General features: G+C 39.2%; 1 protein-coding gene across 3 annotated transcripts in view; it reads right to left on the reverse strand.

Annotated features, from left to right (window-relative positions):
• Nucleotides 1–14,326, reverse strand: part of LOC149921389 (alpha-galactosidase MYORG) — a 41,492-nt gene that overhangs the window by 7,239 nt on the left and 19,927 nt on the right. The gene's annotated exons all lie outside the window — the stretch shown is intronic.

A 14,326-nucleotide genomic window follows, 5' to 3' on the forward strand; every position in this document is an offset into this window, starting at 1 on the left:
AAAATCGTCCAACCATTATCATTCCCTGTAGGTATAAATACATTCTTCGATGGTCGTAATTATGTAAAAAGAACGAGGTGGTTTATTCCATTATCCACTTTTGTTTGATTTACGTTTCCGGTTCTTTTATTATTTAAAAAATACGGTCGTAAAAATTTGTCATTCGCAATTTTTATTGTTGTGGTTTATTTGAACAAGCCAGGGTTTTTTTCGCGAAGTTGTAAATAGCGTTTATTTAAAAAAAACAATTGAACGATATTTTCGTCATCGAATTTTCATTGTGTAGATGGAATTTGATCTCCTGGAAAAACATTAACGCTAGTACACGAAATCCGTTTACGCTCTTAAAAAACAATGAATTCGAACTTTGAAACGATGACCTGGATTATTTTTAAACTTAAGCGCGTGAATTAATGGAGAGTATAGAAATAATAATAACCTTTGCGTGAAAATGCTAATACACCACTTAAATAGACAAGCGCAGTAACTGACGCGCCATCTACTATCAGAAAAGATGAATAGTGAGTGTCTAATTTAATTTTTATCCCATTTGTACAAAACTAAGTATTTGCTTTAGAAAAACTGCAGTAGATGGCGCCATAAAATGCTCTTTATTTTCGCATAACACTCGGGAAATATTTGATGTCTAAAAATCAATAGTTAATATTGTATTCGCGTAAGCATACTCCAAAATACCATGATTGACATGATTTAAAAAAAATCAAGATTATTTTTTATTTAAATCGGATTTTTTTTATTTTATTGTTTTTTATTTTTGTACAATTAATAGCTCTTTTCCGGTATAATTAACGGATATTTTACTTTAATCATTTAACTAATCTTTAAATGCAAACTTAATTGAATTTAATTACTATTAAATATTTAATTTGCTCTGATTTCCTTAAAATTATTTAGATCGTTATTTAAATCGGCCAACCCTGCTAAAAACTCTAAAATGTTAAAAGCACCAGGGTTAAGTTTTATTTATACCAAAAGCATAAATTATAATCATGACGGAAAGATGCCTGGTAGACCTGCTAATTGCAACGCCTCTAGCCGTCATACGGTAACAAATATGGCGGCGCTGATGTTTTTCTCGTGAAATAGGTTAAGGCTTCAGTGACGTAACTAGGAACTCCGGGGCTCCCCCGCGAAAAACGACTCGGGGCCCTTTTAAATAGCACCGATTTTAATCATAAACGTTTGGGGGCCCCTAGTTCTCTGAAGCATGGACGAAGACCAAAATAAATCAAATCGTCCTTTTTAAAATGTTGTAATGTTCAAGGGAAATTAAACTAAGTTCCAACTACCCGAAAGATCAACAAAAGTCAGTTGATATATATATAAAATAAATTTGAAATTTCCCGCGCGGAACGCTAATGATTGTACCGTATGACGGCCAGATGGCGGTAGAATACTTTTCTTTCCTTCATGAAGTATTCATTTGTTTAAATCAAGAATGTAATTATTGATATTTAGATATAAAATGATCCACGGGGGTCATAGTATAATTAGAGGAGGGAGGGAGAGGGGACGAAAAACGTCACCGCTTCTATCGCATCGGAAGATTTGATTTGAATCTATAATAGGTAGAGTTTTTGAATTTTCAGAGTATACGCATGACGTAGGGAACTTTATACTTTTTTTAGAAAATTGGTCATTTTTTGACCGAAACAACTTTATTTGTTCGTTTTTAAGTATGCTCTACAACGGTAATTGTTAGTGTAAGGAGCTGTTGGCTCGCGTGGCATCTAGGAGCAACAAAAACAAGGATAACGCAGCTAGCCTTTAAACACGCTAACGCAGTGTTGTGTACAAATTTCATTGGACGAGAGTCACGAGCCTTTTCGCTGAACGTTTTACGGGCGGGGGGGGGGGGGAGAAAATTTCGGAATTTTCCCCTTCCGACGGCAGCAGACCATGGGCCAAATAATGATAAATTATCATTATTTGGCCCATGAGCAGACGCTAAAGGGTCTAGCCAATCAAAAATGTACACCAGGAAATCCACGACTTTTGACGGGTTGCGTTCTCCTTGTGTGGGGTGTTGTGTTTGTTGCTCCTAGGTGGCAGAAACATTAATCGATCAGAAGTAGGCGATTAGCCAAATATGGTAGTCCTGTTACGCTGAACGTTTTACGGAAGGGGGAAGATAACCAATGAAAAATGTACACAAGAAAATGCACGACTTTTGACGGGTTGCGTTCTCCTTGTGTGGGTGTTTGTTGCTCCTAGGTGGCATGAAGGGCTTGCCTAGAGGTCGGCGTTTGAATAAGAAATCATACGATTGTTTATATTTATCCGTAACCGAGAATTATTCAGAAATATTCGAAAAACATGATCAATTTTGCATGTTAAATCGTTGTTTAATCGTATAATTTATTCGTATAAAACAAATAATACTAATTTTAATGATTAATTGAAATTTTTGCGGTTAATTTATTTGTTCCGCCGACCTCTAGGCTTGCCACCACCCTCCTACGCATTGTAATCCGGCCACCTGTTAAATAGCATTAAAAGTCGCTAGATGACTTTGGCTTAAAGTGGTGCCTTCGGTATTAGCCTAGCTGATTATTATTCAACTACCGGTCAAAAAACAATTTTGTTTCTGAAAATTAGAAATTAGAATGTTCCATACGTCATACGTAAACAACGAAAATTTAAAAACTCTGCAAATTCGACAAATATAAGACAAATACCACCTTTGTTACAATCAATAAATCCGAACTTAAAATGGTTACATCTAAAAACACTCAACAAAATTTCTTAAAGTTGTAAGTCGGATAATTTTGAGGCCTAAATTTAAATTTCGGGGCCTTTTCGCCTCATTTTGTCGAATCCAAAAGTAAAACTAAACCTCTGGACTAGAATAAAAACCATGAAAAATAAACATATGTTTCAATTTTTTATTTTTCCGATTTGCCGAAAATTTTCCGCATTTAATTTTTCTGGAAAATTAACAACTTAAAAAATTCTATTAAAAAAATGTGCCGTTTTGCGTTATTTTTTTTCTAAAAGTGACGTTTTCGGAAACCTTGGATGAAGCTTACAGGGCGTAAAAATCGTTTCCCTGAGCATAAATAAATACGTTATTGCTTATACTGCTAATGTTACTCACATGTTTATCCGAAAGAGATTATTATAACCTTCTGTTTATGCATAGAAAATGAATACTTTTTACGTGAAAATGTAAAATGAAAAGCATAGTGCTCCTGTCAAAAATTAAACCTTCTGGAAGACTATCTATGAAGCAACAGTAGCATGGTTTGAATATGAACATTTGAAGGTTAAATTTAAGTTTGAAATATTTTATTATCGAATTTAAAAAAATGAAAAATATCGGGGTCGTTAAAAAGACAAAATGTTGTACAAATCGCGTGAAACCTTTACACGAAGGGCGAACTGTTAATACTACCGGAAATTTATTATGTCACTTTGTACGAGAAAAGTATCCACCAGCGCCATTAAACCGAAATACGTCCTACTTCTCATTTAAGATAAATTTTATAAACTTCTGATAATACCGAAAAATGAGCGAATTTAAAAAAGGAGCTTTTTACATCCGTATTTACGAGGGTAGAGGACCTGAAGGGTAATTGTCCCATTAAACAAACCACAGAGCTTAACAAAATATGCAAACTTTCCTTGAATAACATTAACATTTTTTCCATTAAATTAAAGGGGCTCCAAAGTTCGGAGGCAAAATGTGTATAAAGTCAGTAAAGTGCGAAATTTACGGTTGACTCTGCCCGCCTCTGCCAAGGCCGAGTGAGGGGTTGGAGGGGATGAAAAGCATGTTCAATTTTCTTTTTTTTTGTCACCGAACTATGGAGCCCCTTTAACTTTTACAGATAATGTTTTATATTTTACAATAGACTCAAATATAAATTTGCGTTTCTTTGACGGGCGCTTCCAGAAATTATTTTAAGCGATTTTACAAGGGTTTGTCCGATTTAAATCAATTTGATTTATTAACGTCTAAATATTATTGATAATAAATTAAATTATTTTAAAGGCCGACTACATAGTTATTCGGTTTACTCTGTCTTTCACTGGAAGCTGGCTCGGTGCAAGACAGATATGCTATGCAAGCAGCCAACTACCAGTGAGAAACAGAGTAAACCGAATAAATAAGTCGTCGGCCTTTAATGTATTTTTATGCGGGAAACAAAATTAAGGAACTATTTCCAAACAATTCCAATAACAACTAATCAAAATCGTTTTATCGAATTGGGGACGAATTTCAGTTAGCTTCCCCTCTTTCATCACGTGACTCGGGAACTTCCCGCTTCCCAAAACAAGTGATTCCGAAGCCCCACCCTCAAAATTTAAACAATTCTTTCGTTATAACGCCAATCAGTCCTAGCGTGTTCTCAGCCTAGGCTGAACTGAAATTCAATCGTTGATATGCAAGTCCGTACTACCTTTAAATCTAGGAGCAACAAACAAAAGGAGAACGCAGCTAGCCTTTAAGGAGGAAGACTACAGTGGCCATTGTCTACTTTCGTGCTATTTCAAGCTGAACTCCTTTAATTTTGTATTTTAACTTATAAAATTAATATTTAAGTGTAGAACAGCCTCTTGTTTAGCGCTTGAACGAAAAAGAGGCTTTTACTGTATTCTTCCCCCTTAAATACTCTAACGCAGTGTTGTGTACAAATTTCATTGGACGAACCTTTACGCTGCACGTTTTACGGGCGGGGGGAAGACAATTTCCGAATTTTCGGCTTCCGACGGCAGCAGGCTAGGGCTGTGCGAGAGATCGAGTACTCGACCTCAACCTCGACCTCGAATAAGTAATTGGAGAATACTCGTCGATTACCGAGTACCAAAATATTGCATATTCGGGTACACGATTACTCGAATAAGCTGCTCTCTAAACTCGTCGAATATTTTTTTTTCTCGTTGCTTCAAAGTTCAAAGAGGGGTTTTAACAACATTTCCGTCAAAAATGTAGGGATGTGCGAGTACAATAAACTGTACCTACAAAGTTGTGGAAACTGTGGTTCATTTAAATGAAAGGAATATTTTTCAGCATTGAAAGTTTCTTTATACTCCTTTTAAATATAATTTGATAATTTCTTGAATAAAACCAACTCCTAATCAAGTACTCGATAACCCGACTCGTAAAAAATATTACTCGACGTTTTTTTCGTTACTCGACTCGAATAAGAGAAAGTTTCCCCTTAATCAAGTACTCGATTACTCGACTCGATTTCAATATTACTCGACTCGAATACTCGATGAAAAAATATTTGATACTCGATAACCGACTCGATTGCCTAAAACCACTACTCGCACAGCCCTACAGCAGGCGCTAAAGCGTCTAACCAATGAAAGACGTACGCAAGAAAATATACGACTTTTGACGGGTTGCGTTCTCTTTGTGTGGGGTGCTGTGTTTGTTGCTCCTAGCTTTAAATAAACCCTTTATTTTAACACGCGTTCAGGATCTGTTTTAAAAACACGCGCTTTATTAGAACACTTTAGAGCGACCTGACCTCCATTACTTTGTTTTACTTCAAGAGCTGTTGTTTTATCATAAAGGGTTGGGAGTAAAAAATTACGGGTTTCGAAGAGTTAATAGCCACCCTTATTCCCTCCACAAAGTGGATCACTCTAGCTAAATGAAAGTGCCGTATTATGTCCTACGAGTATTGGCGCCTGAAAATTATAAAATTGCCTCGGGTTAATTTAAAATAATTTTATTTTTCCCTCATTTCAAAAACGTTTAAAAACAACGAGTGTTTTCTATGGCGGTAGGCTATTATTTAAGAGATACTAAGCAAAGCGCTATACACGTTCGAACGACTACTCCGAGAATAATTTTCGACGGTTTGGTTTCCGCATTTATATTTCAAAGTCGAAGACGCCATATTGGTGTGGGCATTATCTCACATTTCGTATAATTAAAAATAATTAATATGAACATTTTAATACAAACAAATATATAAAAATATTCTAGGTTTGTCTTTTCTAGCGCGTAATCCATGATAAAAATCGTATCGTTTAAATTGTAATATAAGCTTAGTACAACTAAGGCGAGGAATTGGTACTAGAGAAAATTTCGATAATCCTGGATACTCTAAGACCAAAATCATCTTTGGACAATGCTGACAGCAATACAAATGACGCATTTAGTATTGTCCCGGCTCGTATTTCGCGCGTCGTTTATCCTGGCTTAGCAAAAGTATCTGATATTTGTTACAATTCCATCACAACCCTCATAAGCATCTGATATTTGTTACAATTCTATCACAACCCTCATAAGCATCTGATATTTGTTACAATTCTATCACAACCCTCATAAGCATCTGATATTTGTTACAATTCTATCACAACCCTCATAAGCATCTGATATTTGTTACAATTCTATCACAACCCTCATAAGCATCTGATATTTGTTACAATTCTATCACAACCCTCATAAGCATCTGATTTTTGTTACAATTCTATCACAACCTTCATAAGCATCTGATATTTGTTACAATTCTATCACAACCTTCATAAGCATCTGATATTTGTTACAATTCTATCACAACCCTCATAAGTATCTGATATTTGTTACAATTCTATCACAACCCTCATAAGCATCTGATATTTGTTACAATTCTATCACAACCCTCATAAGTATCTGATACTCAATCCTGAGGCGAAATTGTAATTTTTTTGCGTCGAAGTTCGCCGTCATGGTGTTTTGCTCTATATCGTGTTAATTATTCTCTCTAATATCACGTAATAACGAGTTTGTTTTTACGCATACTATAAACATACATCAACCAGTTCAGGATGGATTTTGACAGAAAATTTGTAAGTGGTTTTAGCACCCTGTGGTTATGCAGAAATTCCGTAAAACATTTCGAGCTTCTCACATTGTTAAAGCCTATTTCACACGTTATATTTTCCGCCACTACGGTTACATGCAGTGGCGTAGCCAGGATTTTGTTTCGGGGGGGGGGGGACACAACATTTTTCCAGTGGTTGCAGATTGAGGGAAATTTTCCACATCTACGGAAATTTTTACACAAAAACGGTAAAAAGGGAAAAAGGGAAATCCGACCAAAAATTAGCTAAATCTAGGGGGAAAATTATTATATTCAAAGCTAAAATAAAAAATGGCATACCTTCATTAAATGGACTTATTATGAAAGAATCGATTATTACAATCATAAGTATTTTGTCGGATTCGTTTTAGCTGGCACCCCTGCAATTATTTTTGGCAATTTGGAAAGTCGTCTGCTAAATAACTGGCCCACAGGAACAAGTCCAAACGAATTTTTCCCACTTATCACTAGCACAAACTGTATACTGGTAAAATTGTTCCTATTATTTATTCATTGCGAGTTGAAAATAAAAGTATTATTTTCTTCGGGACACTTGTTATTTTTGATTTACACCGTCCCCTGCAATTGGTTTACGCAAATATCATGGTTTTTAGTGTTTTGGAAAACTATAGGGAAATTTCAAGGGTTGGAAAGGGAAATTCCATTTTCGCGACCTGGCATCACTGCATTTTTCGTCAACTTAATAATGATTTATCATTATTTGGCCCATGTTTTTACTGAGCACTATTTTCTAATCAAGTTTAGTTCATATACTCCACCAAAGGTTGCGGAAATTGACTTGCGGATAAATTTACTTAATTCATTAAATACTACTTCTACTTCTAAAATATGTCAATTTACATTAATTACGGTGGGCCCAAAAATGGTAAGTGTACCTTCGCAGTGTAGTGTAACAATTTAGTGGATGCGATTTTCCCGGCAAACCGCCGAAGTATATACTACGTAAAGGCTAAAGGTTTACTCCGTCTGACCATAGAGAAATGTTTTAATTAAAATTTACACTAGCTCCAAATGTACAACACATTACATTTAGAACACTTTTTAACCCTGAGCACATAACATCATAAACACGTTCAAAACACCAACATATTTCTAATTGAACACGTTCTCATTTTTGTAAATGAGCAGATAATTGATGCATGGCTGTGATCATATATTGTGTTCAATATCAGAAACACATTTTTTTCTGTGTACGTTGCTAAACCCCTTTTTTAGCAGACGACAATTTCTAGGAAGCCGAGCGCTTTGCGAATAAATAGTTCCGCTGTGAAACTAAGGATGGCGCCAAGTTTACGGCTGTTGGCATGACAGGGTGAGATTGGCTTATTACAATCAAAACAAAATGCCGATATATTAATTTCAATGGGATTCTTTATAAAATAAAATGTAAACGTACAAATGTTTCTGTGAACGTCGCGAGACAAAAGCTTTTTTAGAATAATCTTGGCACGCGCGACTTGCACGAGGTTAGTCGGGCGCTAAAAAATACGTAGTGGCTCGCGACTCTAGCTTGCGCCCAGACTTATAATGTTGGAGTGACGTAGGAGCTACATTGAACAAGATAGCCAATTTAGTTTGTAGGAAGGTTTATTGAGATTGCACCCCACCCTCGGATTGAACCCATAATTTCCAGTAATGGACATTTTCCCAAATGAGCTGCTCAGCTCCGGCTCGCTAGCTTGATTCGCTCTCCCTTAGGAGACTGAATTGGCGCTCATTTCAGAGGCGAAATCGGCGCTCACTTCTTTTCACGCTCATTTCAGAGGCGAAATCGGCGCTCACTTCTTTTCACGCTCATTTCAGAGGCGAAATCGGCGCTCCCTTCTTTTCACGCTCATTTCAGAGGCGAAATCGGCGCTCACTTCTTTTCACGCTCATTTCAGAGGCGAAATCGGCGCTCCCTTCTTTTCACGCTCATTTCAGAGGCGAAATCGGCGCTCACTTCTTTTCACGCTCATTTCAGAGGCGAAATCGGCGCTCACTTCTTTTCACGCTCATTTCAGAGGCGAAATCGGCGCTCCCTTCTTTTCACGCTCATTTCAGAGGCGAAATCGGCGCTCACTTCTTTTCACGCTCATTTCAGAGGCGAAATCGGCGCTCCCTTCTTTTCACGCTCATTTCAGAGGCGAAATCGGCGCTCACTTCTTTTCACGCTCATTTCAGAGGCGAAATCGGCGCTCCCTTCTTTTCACGCTCATTTCAGAGGCGAAATCGGCGCTCACTTCTTTTCACGCTCATTTCAGAGGCGAAATCGGCGCTCACTTCTTTTCACGCTCATTTCAGAGGCGAAATCGGCGCTCCCTTCTTTTCACGCTCATTTCAGAGGCGAAATCGGCGCTCACTTCTTTTCACGCTCATTTCAGAGGCGAAATCGGCGCTCCCTTCTTTTCACGCTCATTTCAGAGGCGAAATCGGCGCTCCCTTCTTTTCACGCTCATTTCAGAGGCGAAATCGGCGCTCACTTCTTTTCACGCTCATTACAGAGGCGAAATCGGCGCTCCCTTCTTTTCACGCTCATTTCAGAGGCGAAATCGGCGCTCACTTCTTTTCACGCTCATTTCAGAGGCGAAATCGGCGCTCACTTCTTTTCACGCTCATTTCAGAGGCGAAATCGGCGCTCCCTTCTTTTCACGCTCATTTCAGAGGCGAAATCGGCGCTCACTTCTTTTCACGCTCATTTCAGAGGCGAAATCGGCGCTCCCTTCTTTTCACGCTCATTTCAGAGGCGAAATCGGCGCTCACTTCTTTTCACGCTCATTTCAGAGGCGAAATCGGCGCTCACTTCTTTTCACGCTCATTTCAGAGGCGAAATCGGCGCTCCCTTCTTTTCACGCTCATTTCAGAGGCGAAATCGGCGCTCACTTCTTTTCACGCTCATTTCAGAGGCGAAATCGGCGCTCACTTCTTTTCACGCTCATTTCAGAGGCGAAATCGGCGCTCCCTTCTTTTCACGCTCATTTCAGAGGCGAAATCGGCGCTCACTTCTTTTCACGCTCATTTCAGAGGCGAAATCGGCGCTCACTTCTTTTCACGCTCATTTCAGAGGCGAAATCGGCGCTCCCTTCTTTTCACGCTCATTTCAGAGGCGAAATCGGCGCTCACTTCTTTTCACGCTCATTTCAGAGGCGAAATCGGCGCTCCCTTCTTTTCACGCTCATTTCAGAGGCGAAATCGGCGCTCCCTTCTTTTCACGCTCATTTCAGAGGCGAAATCGGCGCTCACTTCTTTTCACGCTCATTACAGAGGCGAAATCGGCGCTCCCTTCTTTTCACGCTCATTTCAGAGGCGAAATCGGCGCTCACTTCTTTTCACGCTCATTTCAGAGGCGAAATCGGCGCTCACTTCTTTTCACGCTCATTTCAGAGGCGAAATCGGCGCTCCCTTCTTTTCACGCTCATTTCAGAGGCGAAATCGGCGCTCACTTCTTTTCACGCTCATTTCAGAGGCGAAATCGGCGCTCCCTTCTTTTCACGCTCATTTCAGAGGCGAAATCGGCGCTCACTTCTTTTCACGCTCATTTCAGAGGCGAAATCGGCGCTCACTTCTTTTCACGCTCATTTCAGAGGCGAAATCGGCGCTCCCTTCTTTTCACGCTCATTTCAGAGGCGAAATCGGCGCTCACTTCTTTTCACGCTCATTTCAGAGGCGAAATCGGCGCTCACTTCTTTTCACGCTCATTTCAGAGGCGAAATCGGCGCTCACTTCTTTTCACGCTCATTTCAGAGGCGAAATCGGCGCTCCCTTCTTTTCACGCTCATTTCAGAGGCGAAATCGGCGCTCCCTTCTTTTCACGCTCATTTCAGAGGCGAAATCGGCGCTCACTTCTTTTCACGCTCATTTCAGAGGCGAAATCGGCGCTCCCTTCTTTTCACGCTCATTTCAGAGGCGAAATCGGCGCTCCCTTCTTTTCACGCTCATTTCAGAGGCGAAATCGGCGCTCCCTTCTTTTCACGCTCATTTCAGAGGCGAAATCGGCGCTCCCTTCTTTTCACGCTCATTTCAGAGGCGAAATCGGCGCTCACTTCTTTTCACGCTCATTTCAGAGGCGAAATCGGCGCTCACTTCTTTTCACGCTCATTTCAGAGGCGAAATCGGCGCTCCCTTCTTTTCACGCTCATTTCAGAGGCGAAATCGGCGCTCCCTTCTTTTCACGCTCATTTCAGAGGCGAAATCGGCGCTCACTTCTTTTCACGCTCATTTCAGAGGCGAAATCGGCGCTCACTTCTTTTCACGCTCATTTCAGAGGCGAAATCGGCGCTCACTTTACTTTCATTAAGTTCTTTTTAAAAACGATAATTTATTTGACAAAATTACGAAAGCCTTCCAAATGAGCTAATGTGACAAGAGTTACCAGGACTGTTGAATCTTAGATAAAATCTTGAAACGACTAATGGTAAATGCTTAGAATGTTTAGAATTTTCAGAGACAATTTTCGTGTAGCTAGGTAAACCCCGCCTTAGTGTCGATCTTCCCCGTTGAAGACGAACAGTGGGCCATCCGTCAGAAGCTGAGATAAACTGTCGGTAAAAGATAAGTTAACGAACATTCCCGACTGTGAAAAAAAGTTGCCATTTCTCCAATTTTGCGATTTTGCCAAGTTTTAATCCCTTCAAGATACATAGAAACCTTTCCTTTCTAACACTGACAATAGACTCCCCCCAGCACGAGATGGAAGTGCATAAATTCAGGGAGCCATCTTGTCTACCAATTTCGAAAGCGGAAGTCTAACATGTAGTCTATGTAGTGTACATTTTAGTGATAAAACAATAGGCTTATTTTACGTTCAAATATTTATATAAATTAACCACGCTAAATATATTTAAAAAGCAGACATTTACAGATTGAAATCTGTTGAATTAAAGGATTGTGGTGAGAGTCGACGCAAAAATATTGCATTAGGCCTAACGGGAATTTTTCACGTCGACGTTCACCGTCGTGGCGCTTTTGCCCTAATGAAAACCAGCCTTTACATGGAGCTCGGAGCGTCGACGTAAGGAAACGTCGACGTTTATTTTTCTTACGTAACCGCACTTAACGAAAACTACCTCGAACCGTCGATTTAACGCCTTACGTCGACGTTCGGCGCTGCATGTAACCTCTTTACGACGACGTTTCCTTGGCCAGTAGGGTTTTCTCCTACTATCCGACTATTTTATATCAGTTTTGATTTTAAAAGTTTTTTTTATTTATTATACGAATTTCACTAATAATTACCAATATTATTCTTGTCACTAATAATTACCAATATTATTCTTGTCACTAATAATTACCAATATTATTCTTGTCACTAATAATTACCAATATTATTCTTGTCACTAATAATTACCAATATTATTCTTGTCACTAATAATTACCAATATTATTCTTGTCACTAATAATTACCAATATTATTCTTGTCACTAATAATTACCAATATTATTCTTGTCACTAATAATTACCAATATTATTCTTGTCACTAATAATTACCAATATTATTCTTGTCACTAATAATTACCAATATTATTCTTGTCACTAATAATTACCAATATTATTCTTGTCACTAATAATTACCAATATTATTCTTGTCACTAATAATTACCAATATTATTCTTGTCACTAATAATTACCAATATTATTCTTGTCACTAATAATTACCAATATTATTCTTGTCACTAATAATTACCAATATTATTCTTGTCACTAATAATTACCAATATTATTCTTGTCACTAATAATTACCAATATTATTCTTGTCACTAATAATTACCAATATTATTCTTGTCACTAATAATTACCAATATTATTCTTGTCACTAATAATTACCAATATTATTCTTGTCACTAATAATTACCAATATTATTCTTGTCACTAATAATTACCAATATTATTCTTGTCACTAATAATTACCAATATTATTCTTGTCACTAATAATTACCAATATTATTCTTGTCACTAATAATTACCAATATTATTCTTGTCACTAATAATTACCAATATTATTCTTGTCACTAATAATTACCAATATTATTCTTGTCACTAATAATTACCAATATTATTCTTGTCACTAATAATTACCAATATTGTTCTTGTCACTAATAATTACCAATATTGTTCTTGTCACTATTAATTACTATTATTACTGTTTTCGGTTATTAAGTTATTCCTTAACGTCGACGTTCGCCGAAAGACGACCTTCCTTAACGTCGACGTTCGCCGAAAGACGACCTTCCTTAACGTCGACGTTCGCCGAAAAACGACCTTCCTTAACGTCGACGTTCGCCGAAAAACGACCTTCCTTAACGTCGACGTTCGCCGAAAAACGACCTTCCTTAACGTCGACGTTCGCCGAAAAACGACCTTCCTTAACGTCGACGTTCGCCGAAAAACGACCTTCCTTAACGTCGACGTTCGCCGAAAAACGACCTTCCTTAACGTCGACGTTCGCCGAAAGACGACCTTCTTGTCACTATTAATTACTATTATTACTGTTTTCGGTTATTAAGTTATTCCTTAACGTCGACGTTCGCCGAAAGACGACCTTCCTTAACGTCGACGTTCGCCGAAAGACGACCTTCCTTAACGTCGACGTTCGCCGAAAGACGACCTTCCTTAACGTCGACGTTCGCCGAAAGACGACCTTCCTTAACGTCGACGTTCGCCGAAAAACGACCTTCCTTAACGTCGACGTTCGCCGAAAAACGACCTTCCTTAACGTCGACGTTCGCCGAAAGACGACCTTCCTTAACGTCGACGTTCGCCGAAAGACGACCTTCCTTAACGTCGACGTTCGCCGAAAAACGACCTTCCTTAACGTCGACGTTCGCCGAAAAACGACCTTCCTTAACGTCGACGTTCGCCGAAAGACGACCTTCCTTAACGTCGACGTTCGCCGAAAGACGACCTTCCTTAACGTCGACGTTCGCCGAAAGACGACCTTCCTTAACGTCGACGTTCGCCGAAAGACGACCTTCCTTAACGTCGACGTTCGCCGAAAGACGACCTTCCTTAACGTCGACGTTCGCCGAAAGACGACCTTCCTTAACGTCGACGTTCGCCGAAAAACGACCTTCCTTAACGTCGACGTTCGCCGAAAAACGACCTTCCTTAACGTCGACGTTCGCCGAAAAACGACCTTCCTTAACGTCGACGTTCGCCGAAAGACGACCTTCCTTAACGTCGACGTTCGCCGAAAGACGACCTTCCTTAACGTCGACGTTCGCCGAAAGACGACCTTCCTTAACGTCGACGTTCGCCGAAAGACGACCTTCCTTAACGTCGACGTTCGCCGAAAGACGACCTTCCTTAACGTCGACGTTCGCCGAAAGACGACCCTCCTTAACGTCGACGTTCGCCGAAAAACGACCTTCCTTAACGTCGACGTTCGCCGAAAGACGACCTTCCTTAACGTCGACGTTCGCCGAAAGACGACCTTTGTCAGTTTCAGATACCTGAAGATAATGTGTTAAATCAGGTTCATCTTATGTAATCCCTCGTCCAGGAAT

This window comes from Leiobunum rupestre, chromosome 11 (assembly GCF_980474605.1).
Source record: "Leiobunum rupestre chromosome 11, qqLeiRupe1.1.hap1, whole genome shotgun sequence".
NCBI classification, from domain to species: Eukaryota; Metazoa; Arthropoda; class Arachnida; order Opiliones; family Sclerosomatidae; genus Leiobunum; species Leiobunum rupestre.